At 34.2% G+C, this 23010-nt stretch overlaps 1 pseudogene; it reads left to right on the top strand.

The window, feature by feature from the left end:
• The first annotated feature begins 1015 nt into the window (after nucleotides 1-1015).
• LOC141553414 (olfactory receptor 4K15-like) lies at nucleotides 1016-1952 on the top strand (annotated as a pseudogene).
• Nucleotides 1953-23010: the final 21058 nt, after the last annotated feature.

The following is a 23010-nucleotide window of genomic DNA, read 5'->3' as shown; positions in this document are numbered from 1 at the left end:
AATTTTATTTTCTCATTTCACTGATATTTGGAATGCGTAGTTAGCAAATGTTGCTTAAATTTAAATAAGTTTATTTGTTTCCTTGACCCATATTAAATGGCAGATAATCCTATTGTGAGATTCATTCAGATCCATAAGTCAGAGTTTCAGTGATAGTTTATGATGATGATGTTTATAACCATAGCACCTCATATTTCATGTTTCTAATCACTTTAGAGACTTGAACCATATCATAACCTTCAAAGAGATTAGATTAAGAGCTAAAAAGAACCCTAGGGACTATCCAGTATTAATCCCTCATTTTATATATGAGAAAACCGAAGACTGAGGTGTGAAACAATCTGCAGAGTCATACATCTACTAGGTATCCTCAGACTCAAGTCATCTGCTTAGGAAGCCAGCATTTTTACTGCCACATTATCCAATGAAATTATGTGTGTGTATGATAAATGATAAAGGAAATCTAGTTATTATCATTAATTCTTCTATGAGTGATAAATATTACTTTATTCAATAGTTGTAACAGCAGCTGATCCCCATAGAAGCTACTGATGTATAAATGACCATTCAAATAGTTTACATTAGCCAAATAATGCAGTTCTCTTATTTTACTAATTTTAAGTAGCAAATACTCTTGTTGATTCAGTCCAGTGTGCAGAATTAATCATTCATGTTAGAAAAGAGTATGGTAAATGAAAGAAGTATCAGTCTATTTCTTAGCATATCCATAATGTGCCAGTATATTCCTTTGAAGAACAATATAATGCATATGTACTTCTGAAAGAAAATGAAATGTGTGTGTGTGTGTGTGTGTGTGTGTGTGTGTGTGTGTGTATGTTTGTAGAAGGAACTGAGCAAGAAATTAAAGGAGGTATAAGTTGTCATATCAGCTAATGGAATTTATCTTTGATTTTATCTCACATTTTCATTTCTGTTGCTAATCATATGATATTCTCATATCTTTTTTCCACTTTCTCGACAGAAAACTTCTAGTCCCAACTTGAAATTTGACACCATGGACCAAGCAAATTATTCAGGAGGAGCTGAATTTATGTTGTTGGGGCTTTTTGAATCCTCAGAGTTCCAACTTTTCTACTTTCTGTTTTTTACCATATTTTATATGGCTATTTTGTTGGGTAATTTTCTCAATGGGCTCACAGTGATCTATGAATGTGCCCTGCTCACTCCCATGTACTTTCTGCTCAGCAACCTCTCCTTCACTGATGTGTGACTATCCACTTTTGCTACACCCAAGATGATTGCAGACTTCCTTTTGGAACACAAGAGCATCTCCTTTGATGGCTGCATGGCCTAGATATTCTTTCTACATGTTTTTGCTGGTGATGAGATGGTGCTTCTTGTAGCTATGTCGTATGACAGATATGTGGCTATGTGCAAACATTCTGTGACCATTATGTTTGCAGAGGTGTACAGGCTTAGTTGTGGCTTCATGGGTCATTGGAATCCTGCACTCCTTGAGCCAGTTGACCTGTGAATCTACCCTTCTGTGGCCCCAATGAAGTAGGTAGTTTTTTCTGTGACTTTCCCTTGGTAATCAAACTTGCCTGTGCAGATACATATATTCTATATATAATTATGCTTTCTTACAGTGGACTGATGGCCATGACTTCTTTTATACTGTTGCTAATTTCCTATACTGTCATCTTAGTTACTGTGCGACAATACTCATCAGCTGGCATAGCAAAGGCACGTGCCACCTTGACAGCTCATATTACTGTTGTAACATTATTCTTTGGACCCTGCATCTTTATCTATGCCTGGCCATTCAGTAATTTTCCAGTGGATAAAATCCTCTCTGTATTTTCCACACTGTTTTCACCCCTCTCTTAAAACCCATCATCTATACCTTGAGAAACAAAGAAATGCAATCAGCCATGCAGAAACTGAGAAGCCAGTTCATGAATGTCAGACAGCTTTTACAATTGTCCTAGGCCAATGAGGGTCTCTCATAATTAGAATTCAATGCACATGGCATTCCTCCTTTGAAATATATATTACGTCTACACTATGAGACTAAGCATCTTCTAATGAAATCCTGAAGAAAGGATTTAAAGAAAAGCCAAATGGGAAAATTAGCTGGTCATTTTTTATCATTGCCTACACATGTCCCTTAATATTCATACTTATAGACTATGCTATCAATATCTATTTTGAGAATAAAAGCATTTATTACAGCTACATAATGAAAGTCATATAGACAGACATAGACACAGAATCAGAGAGAGACACACAGAGAGATAACCAATACAACCAATACATAATAGATGATTAATAGATATGTAAGATTATACATGACAGATAATAGATTATTAATAGATTTATAAGCTATAGATGTATATCTATGTATATATATAAAGAGAGAGAAAAAAGAGAGAGGAGAGAGAAAGAGGGGAATATAGAGTAGTTTAAGTAGGTAAGGGAATTTTATTTTAACTATTTATACTTAATATTTGAATATATTTTGGTCTGATATTAAAAAGGTTCATTGTAGTAGGCCTAGTACATAGAGAACCATCTTTGGAGTCAAAAATTCAACAAATATTTATTAAGTTCTTATTATATGCAGGGCACTCAGCTAAATTCTGAGGAGACATATATGAAACACCAAAAAGGCAGCTCTTGACCTCAGATGGTTTATAGGCTAATGAAGGAAGCAAGATATAACTCAAAAGTTGAAATAGAGGCAAAGGGATAGGAATAGGGAAGCAAGGTGGCAAAGCCTAGAGAGAGTCAAAAATAGAGCCAGGAGAGGAAAAATAAAGGACAGGGTCTTCTTTGAAACAGAAGTTCTGAAAGAACTTCACTGGGATTGCAACAGAATTGTTACAGGGTAAAGAGTTCAAGGTGGTTGGAGAATTTCCATTGGGAGAATATAGCTGAGCCATGGTGCTGAAATACTAAGAAACAGAAGTAGAGTCAGAAAATCCTGTTTCAAACTCTGCTCTAAGACTTTATTTGTATGACCATAGGCAACTCACTTGACCTTTCAACTAATTCTCCAAGACCATAAGTTACAGATTATTTACTCATCTGATAGGAGTTTCCACATCAGGAAATCATAGATTCAGAAAAAATAGCAAAAACATTAACTGAAGTGACATAGGAACTCTTCATTTTAATGAATTCTTCCATCATAGAGAGAAAAATGATAAATGTTAGCTCTGTTTTTTATAAATTATCAAAATTCTGAGTAGCCAGAATGTAAATTGTGGGCTAGCTCCCTGAAGGCCTCAGGATCAGCCAGAGTCAGGATAAGAAAAGTCCTTAGTCTTTAGGGAAAGAAGTGAAGGAGATGGACTAAACTTCCAGGAGTTTTGCCAAGGATCCCTCCTTGATTCTAGAGTCCCGAATCTCCACACTTTTCTCCTCCTTGTCCTGAGGCCAAATGAAATTCTCTCCCCTCTCTCACTCCACCCCTTAATCCTTACCTACAATTCTCTTAACCTCAAGCATTGACCCAGCATTAAGTGAGAGAAGAGAAATTCCAAGTATATTCTAATAGAGTTATTGTCCAATAGGTAATTAACTTTAAGTTCTCAGTTGTCTGATTCAAACACACCTTTTAAGAGTTTCAACCCTTTACACCAGAATCTGAATGAATGACTTTTCACTGTTTTTACTGCCTCCCTCTCAAATCAAAACTGCATTCATATTTTGTATCTATTCTACATATTTGTCTACACCTGTCTCCTTTGTTAGAATGTAAGCTCTTTGAGAGCAAGGATTATTTCATTTTTATTTTTGCACTCCCAATACTTAGCATAATATCTGACATATATTGCTTAATAAATGCTTGCTGATTAATTTATTGATATTTTTAAACATATCTATTCTACATGGAAAAACTCATTTGAAATATAAAGGAATAAATATTTGTATCCACTCTGGAAGTGACAGATTTGCCTTTAAGTTAAAGGAATGTAGAAAAAAAGCCTCTTGAATATGAGTCTTTAAGGTAGACTAGTTAGAAGAGAAACCAGTCTTTACTAGTGATTGTTTTAATTTGGGAATGAGCCTTGCCAATAGTTTCTTGAATTGTGAGGTTCCATTGATTCTTTTTAAGTCCTTGGAATATCTGAAAGGTATAGAATGCACTAGCATTTCACCTTGTATTAAGTGAGACAAAACACTGGACATTCCACTAGTCTTCTGCTCCCCAAAAAGTCACCAGTTACAACAATTTCCTTTGGTATATTTTTCCCCCTACAACAATCACTGAAATTCCATAGAACTACGTGGAGCCAAGACGGCAGAGAAAGCACATAGGACTTTCTAATCTCCTCTCATAACTCCCAATCAATAATTAAATTCAGCCTTAAAAATAGCACTTGACTGGCAAAATTCACTAAGACTAGAAGTAAATCTCACCAGCCAAAGGTAATCTGGAAGTTCATCAGAAAGGTTTGTCTTGAGGGGCCGGAATAGATCGGCACAAACAGAGAAATAGGAGAGATTGACAAACAGACTACCAGGGGAGGGGCTGGCCTCTGTGGTTAGAAAAAGTACAGAGACAACTCTGGCATAGGCTGATTTCTCTGTCTTGCTTATAAAGCAGCTGACCAGCAGAGAAATTAGAGCCAAAGGTAGAGCGTACTGTAAAAATGCCAGAACCTAACAGGACCTGGCTATACCCACCCAAAACTGGAAGGAACTCAGCACAGACCACAACACACCTGTATGGCCCCATTCTGCAGTATGGGGCTTTTCCTGGGGCAATTACAAATCTGTACAGGGAGGGGGGCACAGCCCAGGGCAGCCTCTCATCTGCACAGTGGGGGGCTTGGCCTGTGCAATAGAACTTCTGCAGTATAACTGTACTTCCCTGGGCAGAGACACTTCTGGTCAGTGCAGGGTATTTGCTCGTCAGCTGTTAATTCCCACAGCCCCATAGCCAGCTTGGCTTGGGGTAGTGACACTTTTGCTGAAAAGTCTCAAGCCTCAGGACAGTTGCTAATCTGAACAGTGGGGTTATTCACTGGGCACTTAAAAAGCTTAGCTGTGCTAATCAAGTCTAAACCACTTCTAGTGAGGAATTCTTTCCCATACCACTCCATACCTGGCCAGTCTCTGTAGCTGGCTGACACCTATCCCTGCTTTGCAGAGGAATCTGGTAACTTCCTTGCCCTGAAGGCAGACTCTACAGGCTTTTAAAAATTAGTAAAAAAAAAATCAAAAGGACGATCTATAGCTTCTATATAGAAAGAGCAGGTTCTCAACCCCAGGAGACTAATAATAAACAGCCTCCAGATAATACCCCAAATAACATTCTCCTAGAAGGGACTATTAAAAATCTCAAAAGAGAGTTAGAAGAAAAATGGGGAAAGGAAAGAGAAGCTATGCAAGAGAGTAACAACTTACTGAAATGTGAATTGGAAAAGGTAAAGAATTCACAGGAAGTGCAGGGAAACAGAATTTGTGAATTGGAAAAGGTAAAGAAATCACAGGAAAGTAGCATTTGTGAATTGGAAAATTTAAAAACTTCCAAAGAAAGTAGGATTTGTGAATTGAATAACTCTGTAAAAACAAAACAAAACAAAACAAAACAAAACAAAACAAAACAAAACAAAACAAAACAAAACAAAACAAAACAAAAAAACCCAAAACTTAGTGAAATGGAAAAAAAAATTTCCATAGAGCAAAACAACTCATTTAAAAACTCAGTTGGATATATACAAAATGAAGTAAAAAAAGCTAATGAAGAAAATAATTCATTAAAACTCAGAATTGAACAAATAGAAATAAATGATTCATTGAGACATCAAGAATTAATCAAGCAAAACCAAAAAAAAATGAAAAATTAGAGAAAAACGTTAAATATCTACTTGGGAAAATGACAGACCTGGAAAATAGATCTAGGAGAGATAATCCAAGGATTATTGGACTTCCTAAAATTATGATGAGAAAAAGAGCCTAGATACTATTTTACAGGAAATCTGTAAGAGAACTGCGCAGATGTAATAAATCAGAAAGTAAAATAGGCATTGAAAAATTCATTGAACACCTTCTGAAAAAGACCCTAAAATTAAAATTCCAAGGAATATTGTGGCCAAATTTCAATACTATCAGACTAAGAAAAAAAGATTACAAACAGCCAGAAAAAAAAATTCAAAAACCAGGGTGCCACAATAAGGATCACTCAAGATCTGCCTGCCTGCACATTAAAGGATATTTTGAAAGGCAAAAGTAATTGAAATGCAACCAAGAATAAACTATCCATCTAAGCTGAACAGTTTTTTTTCCATGTAAGAAGATGGACATTTAATGAAACAGATAAATTCCAATTGTTTCTAAGGAAAAAAAAAAAAGATCTAAATAAAAAAAAAATTGTTCTCCAAGCATAGGACTCAAGAGAAGCAGAAAAAGGTAAAAGGAATATTTGATAATCATATTTCTATTGTGGATATACATAAATACTACATGTATAATTTGATTTTACTGATATAACACACACACAAAAAAAGAAGTACAAATGGAAAAGGGATAGTGTCAGAAAAAGGGGAAAGGGGGGATAAAAAGAAGGAAATTATATCCCACTTAGAGGCAAAGGAAACTTATCATATCTGAAGGAATTTAGAGAGGGGGAGGAACATTGTATGAATCTTACTCTCATCAGACTTGGCTAAAAAAGAAAATAATTTACATATTTGTTTCACACAGAATTTTCTCTCACCTCATTAAAAGGGGGGAGAGGGAAAGGGAAAAGGAAAAGAGTAATAAAGGAAGGGTACATGACAGGGGAAGAGATTCAGAGGGGGGAAGGGGGGTTCCTAAAGAGGGTGAGTGTCGTGACACAAGTAGAGCCCATAAGTTTAATACTGGGAAAGAGCATTGGGGGGGGGGGCCGCAAGAAAAAGAAAAACATAATCTGGGTATAATAAGATGGCTGGAAATACAGATTTAGTAATTTTAACTGTAAATGTGAATGGGATGAACTCTCCCATTAAGCAGAGGTGGATGGCAGACTGGATCAAAAGTCAGAACCCTACAATATGTTGTTCTCAGGAAATATTTAAAGCAGGGAGATACATACAGAGTAAAGATAAAAAGCTGGAGCAGAATCTATTATGCTTCAAGTGAAGTAAAAAAAAGCAGGGGTGGCCATCCTTATTTCTAATTAAGCAAAAGCAAAAATTGATCTAATTAAAAGAGATAAGTAAGGCAGCTATATCTTGCTAAAGGATAGCATAGACAATGAAGCAATATCAATATTAAATATATTTGTACCAAGTAGTATAGTATCTAACTTCCTAAAGGAGAAGTTAAGAGAGTTGCAAGAAGAAATAGTCAGCAAAACTATAATAGTGGGAGATCTCAACCTTGCATTTCAGTATTAGATAAATCAAATCACAAAACAAATAAGAAAAAAATTAAAGAGGTAGATAGAATATTAGAAAAATTAGTAAGATAGATCTTTGGAGAAAACTGAATGGTGACAGAAAGGAGTATATTTCCTTCTCAGCAGTTCATGGAACCTATACAAAAATTCACCATATATTAAGACATAAAGACCTCAAAATTAAATGCAGGAAGGCAAAAAAATGAAATGCTTTCTTTTCAGATGCAATAAAAACTATATTCAACAAAAAGTTAGGGGTAAATAGACCAAAAAATAATTGGAAATTAAATAATCTCATCTTAAAAAACGGTGGGGTGAAACAGTAAATTATTGACACAATTAATAATTTCATTCAAGATAATGACAATGATGAGACATCATAATAAAATTTGTGGGATGCAGCCAAAGTAGTAATAAGGGGAAATTTTAAATCTTTAGAGGCTTACTTGAATAAAAGAGAAAAAGAGAAGATCAGTGAATTGGGCTTGCAACTTTAAAAAGCTAGGAAAAGACCAAATTAAACCCCCCCAATCAAATATTAAACTTGAAATTCTAAAATTAAAAAGAGAAATTGATAATATTGAAAGTAAAAAAAAAAAAAACTTCCGGGCCAAGATGGCGGTGAGGAGGCACACAGCTGCTTGAGCTCCACGTTTTCTCTCAGAATTTACTTCATGACAAGCCTCAGAATTACTGCTTGACTAGGAAAAAAAAAAAAAAAAAAAAAAAAAAAAACACAAATAATGACCAAAAGAAGACATCCTTGAAACTCACCAGAAAAGGTCTGTGTTTGCTCAGGGGAGGGGATGAATAGATTGGGCGTAGACTGAGGACAGGAGCAAGAGCAAGGTAGGCAGCTCACACTGCTCAGACCATAGGAGGGAGGTGTGCAATCTTATCCGTTTCTGCAAAACAGCCTTTAACACAGTGTGGATATTCTATCTTGGCAGTAAGCCAGGATCAGCAGAGAAGGTGTAAACACCGGAGGTAAAGAATAAAACCCTGGAAAGCTAGCTCCTCTCTAGACCTGGTTACCCCCACCAACACTCAGAGTGACTCAGCAGTTCTCAGAGCTTCAGAGCGCAGATGCAGCACAGCCATCACTGTCCTGTTAGTGCCTTGCTGTTGTCTCCCGCAGTCTGTAGAGATAGCCAGGTGACACTTTCCAGACACATCCCCCCCAGAAACAGAACAATTGTTTCTCTTATCAATTTGTATTCTTCGATTCCCACTCTGACAAAATGAAAAAAAATTTAAAAGGGCTCTAACCATTGACAGCTTCTGTATGGAGAGAGAGCAGACTTCAAACCCTGAGGAGACTAAAAACCAGACTCTCTCCAGAGGAATCCCCTAAGGGGGAATATGATCTGTTCCTCAAAACACAAAACTCTCACAAAGTAAATCAAATAGGCTCTCACAAGAGAGATAGAAGAGAAATGGGAAAAGGCAAGGGAAGCTTGGCAAGAGAGTCTGGAGAAGTCATCCAGAGTGGATAAAGAAATCACATCATTGAGAAATGAAATTAGTGAGTTGGAAAAAGAAAACAGGTCTCTAAAAAATAAAATGGATGAAATGGAAAAATATTCCATAGAAGATAAAAATTCAATTGGACAATTACAAAAAGATATAAAAAAAGTGAGTGAAGAAAATATATCATTGAAAATTAGACTCGAACAAGTACAAATGAATGACTCAAGGAGAAACCAAGAAGTAGTCAAGCAAAACCAAAAAAACAAAACAATGGAAAAGAATGTCAAGTACCTTATTGGAAAGACAACAGACATGGAAAACAGATCCAGGATAGACAATTTGAGAATAATTGGACTCCCTGAAAAATGTGAGGAAAAAAAGAGCCTGGACACTATTTTCAAGGATATTATCAAAGAGAACTACCCAGAAGTTTTGGAAAGAGAGGGTAAAATGGACACTAAAAAATTCATTGATCACCTACTGAAAGGGACCCTAAAATCAAAACACCAAGAAATATAGTGGCCAAGTTCAAGAACCATCAGACAGAGGAAAAAATATTGTAAGGTGCTAGAAAAAAGCAATTCAGATATGGAAGAGCCACAATAAGGATAACCGAGGATCTAGCAGTGTCCACATTAAAAGAAGGAAGGGCCTGGAATATGATATTCTAAAAGGCTAAGGAACTTGGTATGCAGCCAAGAATAACTTAGCCAGCAAAAATGAGCATCCTTTTCCAGGGAAGAAGATGGACGAAATAAATGAATTCCATCTATTCTTGATGAAAAAACCAGATCTACAAAAAATGTTTGATCTTCAAATACAGAACTCAAGAGATTTCTAAAAAGGTAAATAAAAATCATGAGAACTATATTTCTGCTGTTAAGATATGTAAAGAACACATGTATAATTTGTCCTAGAAACTAGAGGTGAAAAGGAAATTATATCATAAAAAAGTGCAAAGTGGTGGTACTACATCTCATGAAGAGGCAAAGGTAACCTATTATATCTGAGAGAAAGAAAGGAGGGGGATGAACATAGTGTATATCAATAGATATATTTGATTTATGGTGAAACTTCTTCCACTTTATTGAAAACTGGGAGGGAAGGAGTAAGCTAAAGGTAAGGGAATACAGAAATTGTGAGGAAAAGGTGTAAAATAGGGGGAGGAACTTTAAGGTGCGGGAAGGATACTAAAAAGAGAGGGCTGTGAAAAGCAAGTGCTGCTCACAAGTTTAATACTGGGGGGGGGGTAAGAGGGAAGAAAAGGAGAAAAGCATAAGCAGGCATTAACAGGATGGCAAGCAATATAGAATTAGTCCTTCTAACCATAAATGTGAATGGGGCAAACTGCCTCAAAAAGAGGAAGCAGTTAGCAGACTGGATTAAAAGCCAGAATCCTACTATATGTTGTTTACAGGAAACACACCTGAGACAGGGTGATACATTCAAACTAAAAGTAAAAGGGTGGAGCAGAATCTACTATGCTTCAGGTGAAGCCAAAAAAGCAGGGGTAGCCATCCTCATCTCAGATCAAGCAAAAACAAAAATTGATCTAATTAAAAGAGATAAGGAAGGGCATTATATCTTGCTAAAGAGTAGCATAGATAATGAAGCAGTATCAATATTAAACATATACTCACAAAGTGGTGCAGTATCTAAATTCTTAAAAGAGAAGTTAAGAGAGCTGCAAAAAGAAATAGAAAGCAAAACTATAATAGTGGGAGATCTCAACCTTGCACTCTCAGAATTAGATAAATCAAACCACAAAATAAATAAGAAAGAAGTCAGAGGAAAATAGAACACTAGAAAAGTTTGATATGATAGATCTTTGGCAAAAGCTAATTGGAGACAGAAAGGAATACACTTTTTTCTCAGTATTCATGGAACCTATACAAAAATTGATCATATCCTAGAACATAAAAACCTCAAAATCAAATGCAGTAAGCCAGAAATAGTAAATGCATCCTTTTCAGACCACAATGCAATGAAAATTACATTAAATAAAAAGCCAGGGGAAAATAGACCAAAAAATAATTGGAAACTAAATAATCTTTTACTAAAAAATGATTGGGTGAAACAGAAAATCATAGACATAATTGATAACTTCACCCAAGAAAATGACAATAATGAGACATCATAGCAAAATGTGTGGGATACAGCCAAAGCAGTAATAAGGGGAAGTTTTATATCTCTAGAGACCTACTTGCATAAAAAAATAGAGAAAGAGAAGGTCAATGAATGGAGCTTACAACTAAAAATGCTAGAAAAGGAACAAATTAAAAAACCCCAGACAAACATGAAACTTGAAATTCTAAAAATAAAAGGTGAGATTAATAAAATTGAAAGTAAAAAAACTATTGAATTAATTAATAAAACTAAAAATTGGTTCTATGAAAAATCTAACAGAATAGACAAACCCTTAGTAAATCTGATTTAAAAAAGGAAAGAGGAAAAGCAAATTGTTAGTCTTGAAAATGAAAAGGGAGAACTCACCACTAATGAAAAGGAAATTAGAACAATAGTTAGGAGTTACTTTGCCCAACTTTATGCCAATAAATTCGATAACTTAAATGAAATGGAAGAATACCTTCAAAAATACAGCTTTCCCAGATTAACAGAGGAAGAAGTAAATTGGTTAAACAGTCCCATCTTAGAAAAAGAAATAGAACAAACTATTAACCAACTCCCTAAGAAAAAATTCCCAGGACCAGATGGATTTACATGTGAATTCTACAAAACATTTAAAGAACATCTAACTCCAATGCTATATAAAGTATTTGAAATATAGGGATTGAAGGAGTCCTACCAAATTCCTTTTATGAGACATGGTACTGATACCTAAGCCAGGTAGGCTGAAAAGAGAAAAAGAAAATTATAGACCAATCTCCCTAATGAATATTGATGCTAAAATCTTAAATAAAATATTAGCAAAAAGAGTACAGAAAAATCATCCCCAGGATAATACACTATGACTAAGTGGGATTTATACCAGGAATGCAGGGCTGGTTCAATATTAGGAAAACTGTTAGCATAATCGACTATATCAATAACCAAATTAACAAAAAACATATGATCATCTCAATAGATGCAGAAAAAGCATTTGATAAAATCCAACATCCATTCCTACTAAAGACACTTGAGAATATAGGAATAAATGGACTATTCCTTAAAATAATAAGGAGCATATATTTAAAACCGTCAGTAAATATCATATGTAATGGCAATAAACTGGAACGTTTCCCAGTAAGATCAGGAGCGAAACAAGGTTGCCCACTATCACCATTACTATTCAATATTGTACTAGAAATTCAATATTGTACTATCACTCTTTGCAGATGATATGATGGTATACATAGAGAACCCCAAAGACTCTGCTAAAAAGCTACTAGAAATAATTCAGAACTTTAGCAAAGTTGTAGGATACAAAATAAATCCACATGAATCCTCAGCATTTTTACACATTACCAACACAATCCAAGAGCAAGAGATACAAAGAAAAATTCCATTCAAAATAACTGTTGATAGAATAACATATTTTGGAATATATCTACCAAAGGAAAGCCAGGAATTCTATGAGCAAAATTACAAAACACTTGCCACAAAAATAAAGTCAGATTTAAATAATTGGAAAGACATTAAATGCTCTTGGATAGGCAGAGTGAATATAATCAAGATAACAATAATCCCTAAATTATTCTATTTATTTAGTGCTATACCAATCAGACTCCCAAGAAACTATTTTAATGTCTTAGAAAAAATAACAACAAAATTCATATGGAAGAACAAAAGTTCAAGAATTTCAAGGGAAGTAATGGAAAAAAAAATCAAATGAAGGTGGCCTAGCTGTACCTGATCTAGAAATATATTATAAAGCAGCAGTCAACAAAACCATTTGCTATTGTCTAAGAAATAGACTAGTTGATCAGTGGAACAGATTAGGTTCACAGGGCAAGATAGTGAATAAAAATAGCAATCTAGTGTTTGACAAACCCAAAGATCCCAACTTTTGGAATAAGAATTTATTATTTGACAAAAACTGCTGGGAAAACTAGAAATTAGTATGGCAGAAACTAGGCATGGACCCACACTTAACACCACATACTAAGATAAGATCAAAATGGGTCCATGATTTAGGCATAAAGAACTAGATCATAAATAAATTAGAGGAACATAGGATAGTTTACCTCTCAGACTTGTGGAGGAGGAAGGAATTTGTGACCAAAGAAAAACTAGAGATCATTATTGATCACAAAATAGAAAATTTTGATTACATCAAATTAAAAAGCTTTTGTACAAACAAAACTAATGCAAACAAGATTAGAAGGGAAATAACAAATTGGGAAAGCATTTGTACAGTTAAAAGTTCTGATAAAGGCCTCATCTCCAAAATACAAAGAGAAATGACTCTAATTTATAAGAAATCAAGCCATTCTCCAATTGATAAATGGTCAAAGGATATGAACAAACAATTTTTAGATGATGAAATTGAAACTATTTCCATTCATATGAAAGAGTGTTCCAAATCACTGTTGATCAGAGAAATGCAAATTCAGACAACTCTGAGATACCACTACACACCTGACAGATTGGCTAAGATGACAGGAACAAATAATGATGAGTGTTGGAGGGGATGTGAGAAAACTGGGACACTGATGCATTGTTGGTGGAGTTGTGAAAGAATCCAACCATTCTGGAGAGCAATCTGGAATTATGCCCCAAAAATTATCAAACTGTGCATATCCTTTGATCCAGCAGTGCTACCACTGGGCTTATATCCCAAGGAAATACTAAAGAAGGGAAAGGGACCTGTATGTGCCAAAATGTTTTTGTAGTGGCTAGAAACTGGAAAATGAATGGATGCCCATTAATTGGAAAATGGTTGGGTAAATTATGGTATAAGAAAGTCATGGAATATTATTGTTCTGTAAGAAATGACCAAAAGGATGAATATAGAGAGGCTTGGAGAGACTTACATCAACTGATGCTGAGTGAAATGAGCAGAACTAGGAGATCATTATACACTTCAACAATGATATTGTATGAGGATGTTTTCTGATGGAAGTGGATAGCTTCAACATAGAGAAAAGCTAATCCAATTCCAATTGATCAATGATGGACAGAATCAGCTACACCCAGAAAAGGAACAATGTGAAATGAGTGTAAACTGTTAGCATTTTTTGTTTTTCTCCCCAGGTTATTTTTTATCTTCTGAATCCAATTCTTCCTTTGCAACAACAACAACAACAACAACAACAAAATTCGGTTCTGCACATATATATTGTACCTAGGATATACTATAACATATTTAATATGTATGGGAATGCCTTCCATCTAGAGAAGGGGGTGGAGGGAAGGAGGGGAAAAATTCGGAACAGAAGGGAGTACAAGGGATAATGTTGTAAAAAATTACCTATGCATATGTACTGTCAAAAAAAAAGTTATAATTATAAAATTAATAAAAATAAATAAACAAAAAAAGAAATTAAAAAACTATTTAACTAGTAAATAAAACTAAGAGTTTGTTTTATGAAACAACCAATAAAATAGATAAATCTTTAGTAAATCTGATTAGAAAAAAGAGAGAGGAAAATCAAATTATTAGCCTTGAAAATCAAAAGGGAAAAGTTTCCACCAATGAAGAGGAAATTAGAGAAATAATGAGTTACTTTGCCCAACTTTATGCACAAAAATTGGTTAACCTAAGTGAAATGGATGACTACCTCCAAAATTATAGGTTTTCCCTATTAACAGAGGAGGAAGTAAATTGGTTAAATAGTCCCATTTCAGAAAAAGAAATAGAACAAGCTGTTAAACAACTCCCTAAGAAAAAATCCCCAGGACCAGATGGATTTACATGTGAATTGTACCAAACATTTAAAGAATAATTAGCCCAAATGTCATATTTTTTTTAAATAGGGAATGAAGGAGTTCTCCCAAATTCCTTTTATGACACAGACATGGTATTACTATCTAAACCAGGTAAGTTGAAAACTGAGAAAAAAAATTATAGACCAAGTTCCCTAATGACTATTGATGCTAAAATCTTAAACAATTTATTAGCAAAAAGACTACAGAAAATCATCCCCAGGATAATACACCAAGATCAAGTAGGATTTATACTAGGAATGCAGAGCTGGTTCAATATTAGGAAAGTTATTAGTATAATTGACCATATTAATAACCAAATTAACAAAAACCATATGATCATCTCAATAGATGCAGAAAAAGCATTTGATAAAATCCAGCATCCATTCCTATTAAAAATACTTGAGTGTATAGGAATAAATAGACTTTTCCTTAAAATAATTGGTAGCATCTATTTAAAACCATCAGTAAGCATCATATGTAATGGGGATAAACTGCAACCATTCCCAATAAGATCAGGAGTAAAACAAGGTTGCCTACTATCACCATTACTATTCAATATTATATTAGAAATGCTAGCTTTGGCAATAAGAGTTGAAAAAGAGATTAAAGGAATTAGAGTAGGTAATGAGGAAACCAAATTATCACTCTTTGCAGATGATATGATGGTATACATAGAGAACCCCAAAGATTCAACTAAAAAGCTATTAGAAATAATCCACACCTTAAGCAAAGTTGCAGGATACAAAATAAATCCACATAAGTCATCAGCATTCTTATATGTCACTAACAAAATCCAACAGTTAGAGTTACAAAGAGAAATTCCATTTAAAGTAACTACCAATAGTATAAAATATTTAGGAATCTATCTGCCAAGGGAAAATCAGAAACTATATGAGCAAAACTATAAAACACTTTCCACACAAATTAAGTCTGATCAAACCAATTGGAAAAATATTAAATGCTCTTGATAGGGCAAGTAAATATAATAAAAATGAAAATTCTACCTAAACTAATCTATTTATTTAGCGCTATACCAATTAGACTCCCAAAATACTATTTTAATTACCTAGAAAAAATAACAACAAAGTTCATATGGAAAAACAAAAGGTCAATAATTTCAAGGGAATTAATGGAAAAAAAAAATCAAATGAAGGTGGCCTAGCTATACCAGATCTAAAATTATATTATAAAGCAGTGGTCACCAAAACCATTTGGTATTGGCTAAAAAGAAAGACCAGTTGATCAGTGGAATAGGTTAAGTTCAATGGACAAAATAGTTAATAACAATAGCAATCTAGTGTTTGACAAACCCAAAGACCCCAGCTTTTGTTTGACAAAAATTGCTGGGAAAATTGGAAATCAGTGTGGCAGAAATTAGGCATTGACCCACCCTTAACACCATACACTAAGATAAGGTTAAAATGGGTTCATGATCTAGGCATAAAGAATAAGATTATAAATAAATTAGAGGAACATAGAATAGTTTACCTCTCAGACCTGTGGAAGAGGAAGGAATTTATGATCAAAGAAGAAATAGAGGTCATTATTGATCATAAAATAGAAACTTTTGATTATATCAAATTGAAAAGGTTTTGTACAAACAAAACTAATGCAAACAAGATTAGAAGGGAAGAAATAAACTGGGAAAACATTTTTACAGTCAAAGATTCTGATAAAGGCCTCATTTCCAAAATATATAGAGAACTGACTCCAATTTATAAGAAATCAAGCCATTCTTCAAGTGATAAATGATCAAAGGATATGAACAGATAATTCTCAGATGAAGTAATTGAAATTATTTCTAGCCTTATGAAAAAATGCTCCAAGTTATTATTAATCATAGAAATGCAAAGTAAGACAACTCTGAGATACCACTACACGCCTGTCAGATTGGCTAGAATGACAGGGAAAGATAATGCGCAATGTTGGAGGTGATGTGGGAAAACAGGGACACTGATACATTGTTGGTGGAATTGTGAATGCATCCAGCCATTCTGGAGAGCAATTTGGAACTATGATCAAAGAATTATCAAACTGTGCATACCCTTTGACCCATCAGTGTTACTACTAGGCGTATATCCTGAAGAGATCTTAAAGGGAAAGGGACCTGTATGTGCAAGAATGTTTGTGGCAGCCCTCTTTGTAGTGGCCAGAAACTGGAAACTGAGTGAATGCCCATAAATTGGAAAGTGGCTGAATAAATTATGGCATTATGTATATTATGGAATATTATTTTTCTGTAAGAAATGACCAACAGGATGATTTCAGAAAGGCCTGGAGAGATTTACATGAACTGATGCTGAGTGAAATGACCAGAACCAGGAGATCATCATATACTTCAACAACAATACTATATGATGATCAATTCTAATGGGCATGGCCATCTATAACAATGAGATGAACCAAATCACTTCCTATAGAGCAGTAATGAATTGAACCAGTTACACCCAGTGAAAAAACTCTGGGAGATGACTATGAACCACTACATAGAATTCCCAATCCCCTATTTTTGTCCACCTGCTAATTGCACACTATTTCAAAGTCTGATTCTTTTTGGACAGCAAAATAACTGTTTGGACATGTATACATATATTGTATTTAATTTAAACTTTAACATATGTAACATGTATTAGTCAACCTGGCATCTGGGGGAGGGGGAAGGAGGGAAAAATTACAACAAAAGGTTTGACAATTGTCAATGTTTTAAATTACCCATTCATATATCTTGTATAAAAAGCTATATAAAAAAAAGAAATTACACAGAACCCACATATCATATATCATGTTGTGACAAAGGGAGAGATGAATATCCCTTTTTCTTTTATTGTCTTTACAATTCCTGTTAATAACCAATTCCTGTTTAAGAGGTTGCCCCTTTCACACCTTTGGGAAAATCTAGTTAAAAGATTTTAATAATCCCCATTGCATGATGGACTATTGTTGTCTGTTTACAGATCACTCATAAAATATTGACAGTCTTCCAATTTCACTACAAAAGCAGGAGTCTATAAAGATCTGTATTTTAAAGTAAATAAACCATACTAGAAAACAAGAAGAATTTAGTATCTCAGACTTCAGAAAGAACTTCTCTGACATGCTATATAACTGGTAGGTGAGAAAACAAGACTGCAATGAATTACATTAATAGTAGATCTGATCAAATTCTTATTTTGTTTATTACTAAATGCTTTCTGAGAGGACATCAGGTTTCACATGGGAGTAAGTAAGTACTGAGAGCCATAGGAGGGGGACTGAATAAAAACTGGAATTTTTGCTTTTTTTGCATGTAACATGATTTTTAAAGAAAATGTGCAAAAAATCTATAATTCTTCACTGAGGTCAATGATGAACTCTTGTAGTTATAAATAGAATGATAAAATTTTTCATTTTCTCTTTCTCTCCCTCCTTCCTTCCCTCTTTCTCTCTCTCTTTCTGTCCCTCTCTGTCTATCTCTGTCTCTGTCTCTTTTTCTTCCCTTTTTTTTTCTCATTACTGAGCTAGTAAATGAATCTGTCACTTTATTGGCTTGAATGCTTTTTTTTTTTAACTAGTGCAAATTAATTCAAATTAATTCTCCTCTTTACTCTTCTCCCCCTCCCTAGACATAGATACTCATACACACATATACCTTCTTATCCTGTTTAATTCTTGTTCATGCTTTCCCATACATTCTCCAAAGAGAATCCACCCAATGAACTAAAGATTAAATTAAAAATCAGGAGAAATTACTTGTATGACTATTTTTTACTTTGAAAAGGTATGTGTCTCTACAAAATATTGTAAAGTATTGCCCAAAGAAATCAGATGCTATATATGAAATTTGTTTCTTTGTTTCTTTATTTTTAATCACTAACATTTATTCTTTTTGACATTCTCTAGTTACATCTGTATAATGTACAAAAGTCAGGCTAAAAAGGAAAAGATTAATCAATGTGCTTCATGTATATGTGTATATGTACATGAGTATTTATATATATACATATATATGTACATATATATTTATTTATGAGACAATTTATTTGATTTATTTTTTCCTATAAATTGATGAAATAATTGAATTCTTAATAATTTGAATATTTTCCTCTGAACTAATGGATTGCTTTGATACCCTGTAGAAACAGCCTTTATGCAGGAGGATCTGTGATTCAGAATGGTCAAATGATTTCTAATTGTCCTTTCCTATTTTTATTGTTGAAAGTTAATTAAATTAGTCATCAAAAATGGAGGGTTTTTTTTGAAATATTACTGATGCCTTTTTATACTACCTTCTAATATATTTTATTACATATTTTACCTTCACCTGTATTTTCCCTCATAGAAGAGAAAAACAGTTAAACAAGATGCCTTTGTCAGGCTAATAACCCTTCCCACCCCTTGACTGAGAAGAAGGAGGAATATTTTGTAATCTCACTTCTAGAAGTACATTTAGACACTATAGATAATAACATTCCCTCTCCTCCCTTTTTTTATTTTAATTTAATTTATAAAATGATAGCATTTTTGTATATTGTTCTTCTGATTCTCTTTACTGTCTAGTCAAGAAGTTAATTAATAACTGAGTGAATTCATAAAAACCCTCCCATGTTTCTCTAAATTCTTGATATCTATCACTAAATTTTCTATTCAGATATATTTTTGGAAATATGTGATAATAACTTTGGGAAGGTAATTTCATAACTTTAAACTTTAGTTTCCTTATCTGCAAAAATGAAAAGGAGGAATTGACATACAAATTTATTTTAGATGTTTTTCTAGCTCTAGCTTTTTTTCTCCTTTAAATTGTAGTGAATTTAATTTCATTTAGGTCTTTCTCCACTGAATAGTCAGCATCTATAATGTGCTATAATGTGGCTTTAGAATTGTACTTGGAAAAATGAGCAATTATTGAGCTTAGGAGAAAGTACATGTGTGTGTGTGTGTGTGTGTGTGTGTGTGTGTGTGTGTGTCTTTATGCATGTATATATGCCTTTAGAAAGTAGATTGAGAGATCTGGCACACACACATAGGATTCATTGAAATCAGTTAAAAATTCAGTTCAATAGCTTTAAAAAAACAAACAAACAAATAAACCTTATCATACTGTATCACTTGGACAAAACCAGCATTTGGTTGTAAACTTAGTGCCAGATATTATCATTGTACAAACATAGACTGAAATTTCTGAGGTGGGCAAGAATCTCAGCATAAGAGAAGAGAAAAATCATAATCTAGAGCCCACTTAGGTTTATGTCTAAATATGCAAATAATAACTGAGATAGACATTATAACATTCTTTATAAACACTTTATAAACATTATCTCTTTTTATCCTACTAACAATTTTGGGAAGTAGGTGCTATGATTATTCTCACTTTATAGCTGAAGAAATTTATTAAACAGAAACTACATGACTTGGCTGTGATTATACAACTAGTGAGTGTCCAATGTTGTATTTGAGCTGAGTTCTTCTTGTCTCCAGGCTCAGTGCTCTATTCACTGCATCACCTAGTATTGAAAGAAATGGCTGAGTGCTTATTTGGGATGTCAATATAATCAGTGAATACCAGGAGGCAACTTGATTTGGCAAAAAAGAATCACATGGACAGTCAAGGCACACAAATCAGTTGGATCATGATGTAGTTGTCTACTGTTTGTACTCAACTGCCATCAAATTTCTTCCAAAACTAGGTTCTACTCTAGTTAACTTTCTCACTGTGTAGTCCAAATTTTTTTTTATTTGAGTAATGGAGAACAGTTTCAAAGAGATGACATTTTTACCTTTTGTCTAATGGAAAAACAAAGACTAGTTGCCTCACTGAATTTTTTTTCATTAAGGAAGGAGGGAAGGAATGTAGGAAGGAAAAGAGGAAGAAAAAGAAAGGAAGGAAAAGGAAGAAAGGAAAAGGAAGTTAGGGAAAGGAAGGAAGGAGGGAAGGAAGGAAGGAAGGAGTGAAGGAAGGAAGGAAGGAGGGAAGGAAGGAGGGAGGGAAAGAAGGAGGGAAGGAAGGAGAGAAGGAAGGAAGGAAGGAAGGAAGGAAGGAAGGAAGGAAGGAAGGAAGGAAGGAAGGAAGGAAGGAAGGAAGGAAGGAGAGAAGGAGGGAAGGAGAGAAGGAGAGAAGGAAGGAAGGAAGGAAGGAAGGAAGGAAGGAAGGAAGGAAGGAAGGAAGGGAGGGAGGAAAGAAGAAAAACATTCATATAGCTCCAGAATAACTAAGCAAATTATAAGGAAATCAAGGAAAGGAATGTATTTTGAAGGTCTAAAAGGAAATATTTATTCTAGTTTCTTAGCTATAGAATTCAGAAATTTATGAGATACACACATACATAAACATTGATAATATTATTATGAATATGTATTGAACAAGTGTTTATTAAGCATTTACTATATATCAGGCACTGAAATAAAAGGAAGAACAAAGTTAATCCCTATCCTTATGGGCAGCTAGACGTCAAGAGGAGAGAGCACTGGGACTGAGTTCAAATATAGACTGAGGCACTTATTATCTGTGTGGTCTTAGGAGAATCATCTAACCTCTCTCTGCTTCAATTTATTTAATTGTAAAATGGAGATAACAATCACAGTCACCTCACAGGTTTGAAAATCAAATGAGATAATACTTATAAGAGCACAGTGCCTGGCACATAATAGGCACTTAAATAATGTTTGTTTACTTCCATAAGGAGAATAATGATCTAATGTGGAAATATTAGCATTAATAATCATAGTATTTTTGAGCAGAATTATTCTCCTATTTTATCTCAGAGTGTACAATATAAACTATCTACAGTTAAATAAAGGAGATCCTCTTCTACTGCCTTCTTTTATATGAGGGTTTTTTGTTTTTTTTTTTTTTTATTATTGAGTTGCTTCCAGCTTGTCTGATTGTTCATGACCTCATTTGAGGTCTTGCTAGACACTAAAGTGAGTTGCCATTTCCTTCGCCAGCTCATTTTACAAATGAGGAAATTGAGCCAAACAGGGTAAAGTGACCTGCACACAGTCACATAGCTAGTAGGTGAACTCAGGAAGATGTCCAGTGCTTTTTTCATTGTACCACCTGGCTTTCCTAGCTTTCCTCTAAGGTGTGTGTGTGTGTGTGTGTGTGTGTGTGTGTGTGTGTGTGTGTGTGTGTGTGTGTGTGTGTCTGTGTGTCTGTGTGTGTGTCTGTGTGTGTGCAGGGGGATGGCGGGGATGTGGGTTGCTTCAATTGACAGAGGGATTTTCTTTTTTTATTTTCAAAAGTTCACTGGAACTGGAGTCAGGTAGTCTGAGTTCAAATTCTGGTTCTATTATTGATTGCATGTGACTTTAAGTAACTTCTTTTCTCTGTGATTCATTTTCCTCATCAGTAATATGATGAAGTTGAAATAAATTGGCTGCCAAGGGTTTTTCAAGTTCTTTATTCAATGATTTTATGATCTTGTCTCCCTTATTCTTTGTGTATGATTAATCAGCTTCATTCTCTTATACTGGCATCAGAAGGGTGGTATAATGTTGGAATGGAAGAATTTGTATTTGTAGTGTCTTGTTTTATTCTGTGGGACAGAAATAGAGAAATAAATGCTTGCAAGACTGGGATGTTGAGTTGAAAGGTGCTCACTTCTGTTACTTTTCACTATTCTAGTACCTAATAATAACAGCATTTATTTATATGCTTTACAAAGTACACACAGTAACTCATTTGATTTTCACATTAATTCTGTGAAATTAAATAATTGATTATATTTAATGGCTATCACTGTTATATTAGTGCTAGGTAGCTAGCACTATCTTTTGGGGTATATGTGGAGATTTCTTCAGGACTGGAACATGACTGAATTCTTCCATCTAGAGGAAGCTATGCTTTGGACTTGGAGCCTCTACATGTGTCTATACCACATGGAATTAAGATAAATGAATAGATAACTGATCCCACAAATAGCATGTTGGTGGGAGCAAGTATGAAAGTGGGGTGGGAAAATGACTATATTTCATGATTAAAACTGAATTGTTCTTTAGAATCAGGAGACAGAATAAAGCTTTTTTTACTTGGGATTCATAGACTTGCCTTTTCAAAATACTTTAAAAAATTTTAAAGGCTATTTCACTATAATTGATTTCCTTAATAATCCAATATATTTTAATGCAATCAAAAACATTGTCACAAACGCAACTGAAAAAAAAGTCTGATAAAATCAGACTACCAAAGAACCATAATATAAAAAAGATTAAAGACTCCTACATCCCACTCCTACATATTGTAAATAAGACATTGACCCCCAAAAGGTTAAGTAATTTTCCCAAAATCACCGAGTAAGTATTAGAATGAGAATTTGGATGCCCATCCTCACTCTTGA

This window comes from Sminthopsis crassicaudata, chromosome 2, assembly GCF_048593235.1.
Source record: "Sminthopsis crassicaudata isolate SCR6 chromosome 2, ASM4859323v1, whole genome shotgun sequence".
Taxonomy (NCBI): Eukaryota; Metazoa; Chordata; class Mammalia; order Dasyuromorphia; family Dasyuridae; genus Sminthopsis; species Sminthopsis crassicaudata.
The sequence above is the reverse complement of the archived record's forward strand: the minus strand, read 5'-3'. Positions and strand labels throughout refer to the sequence as shown.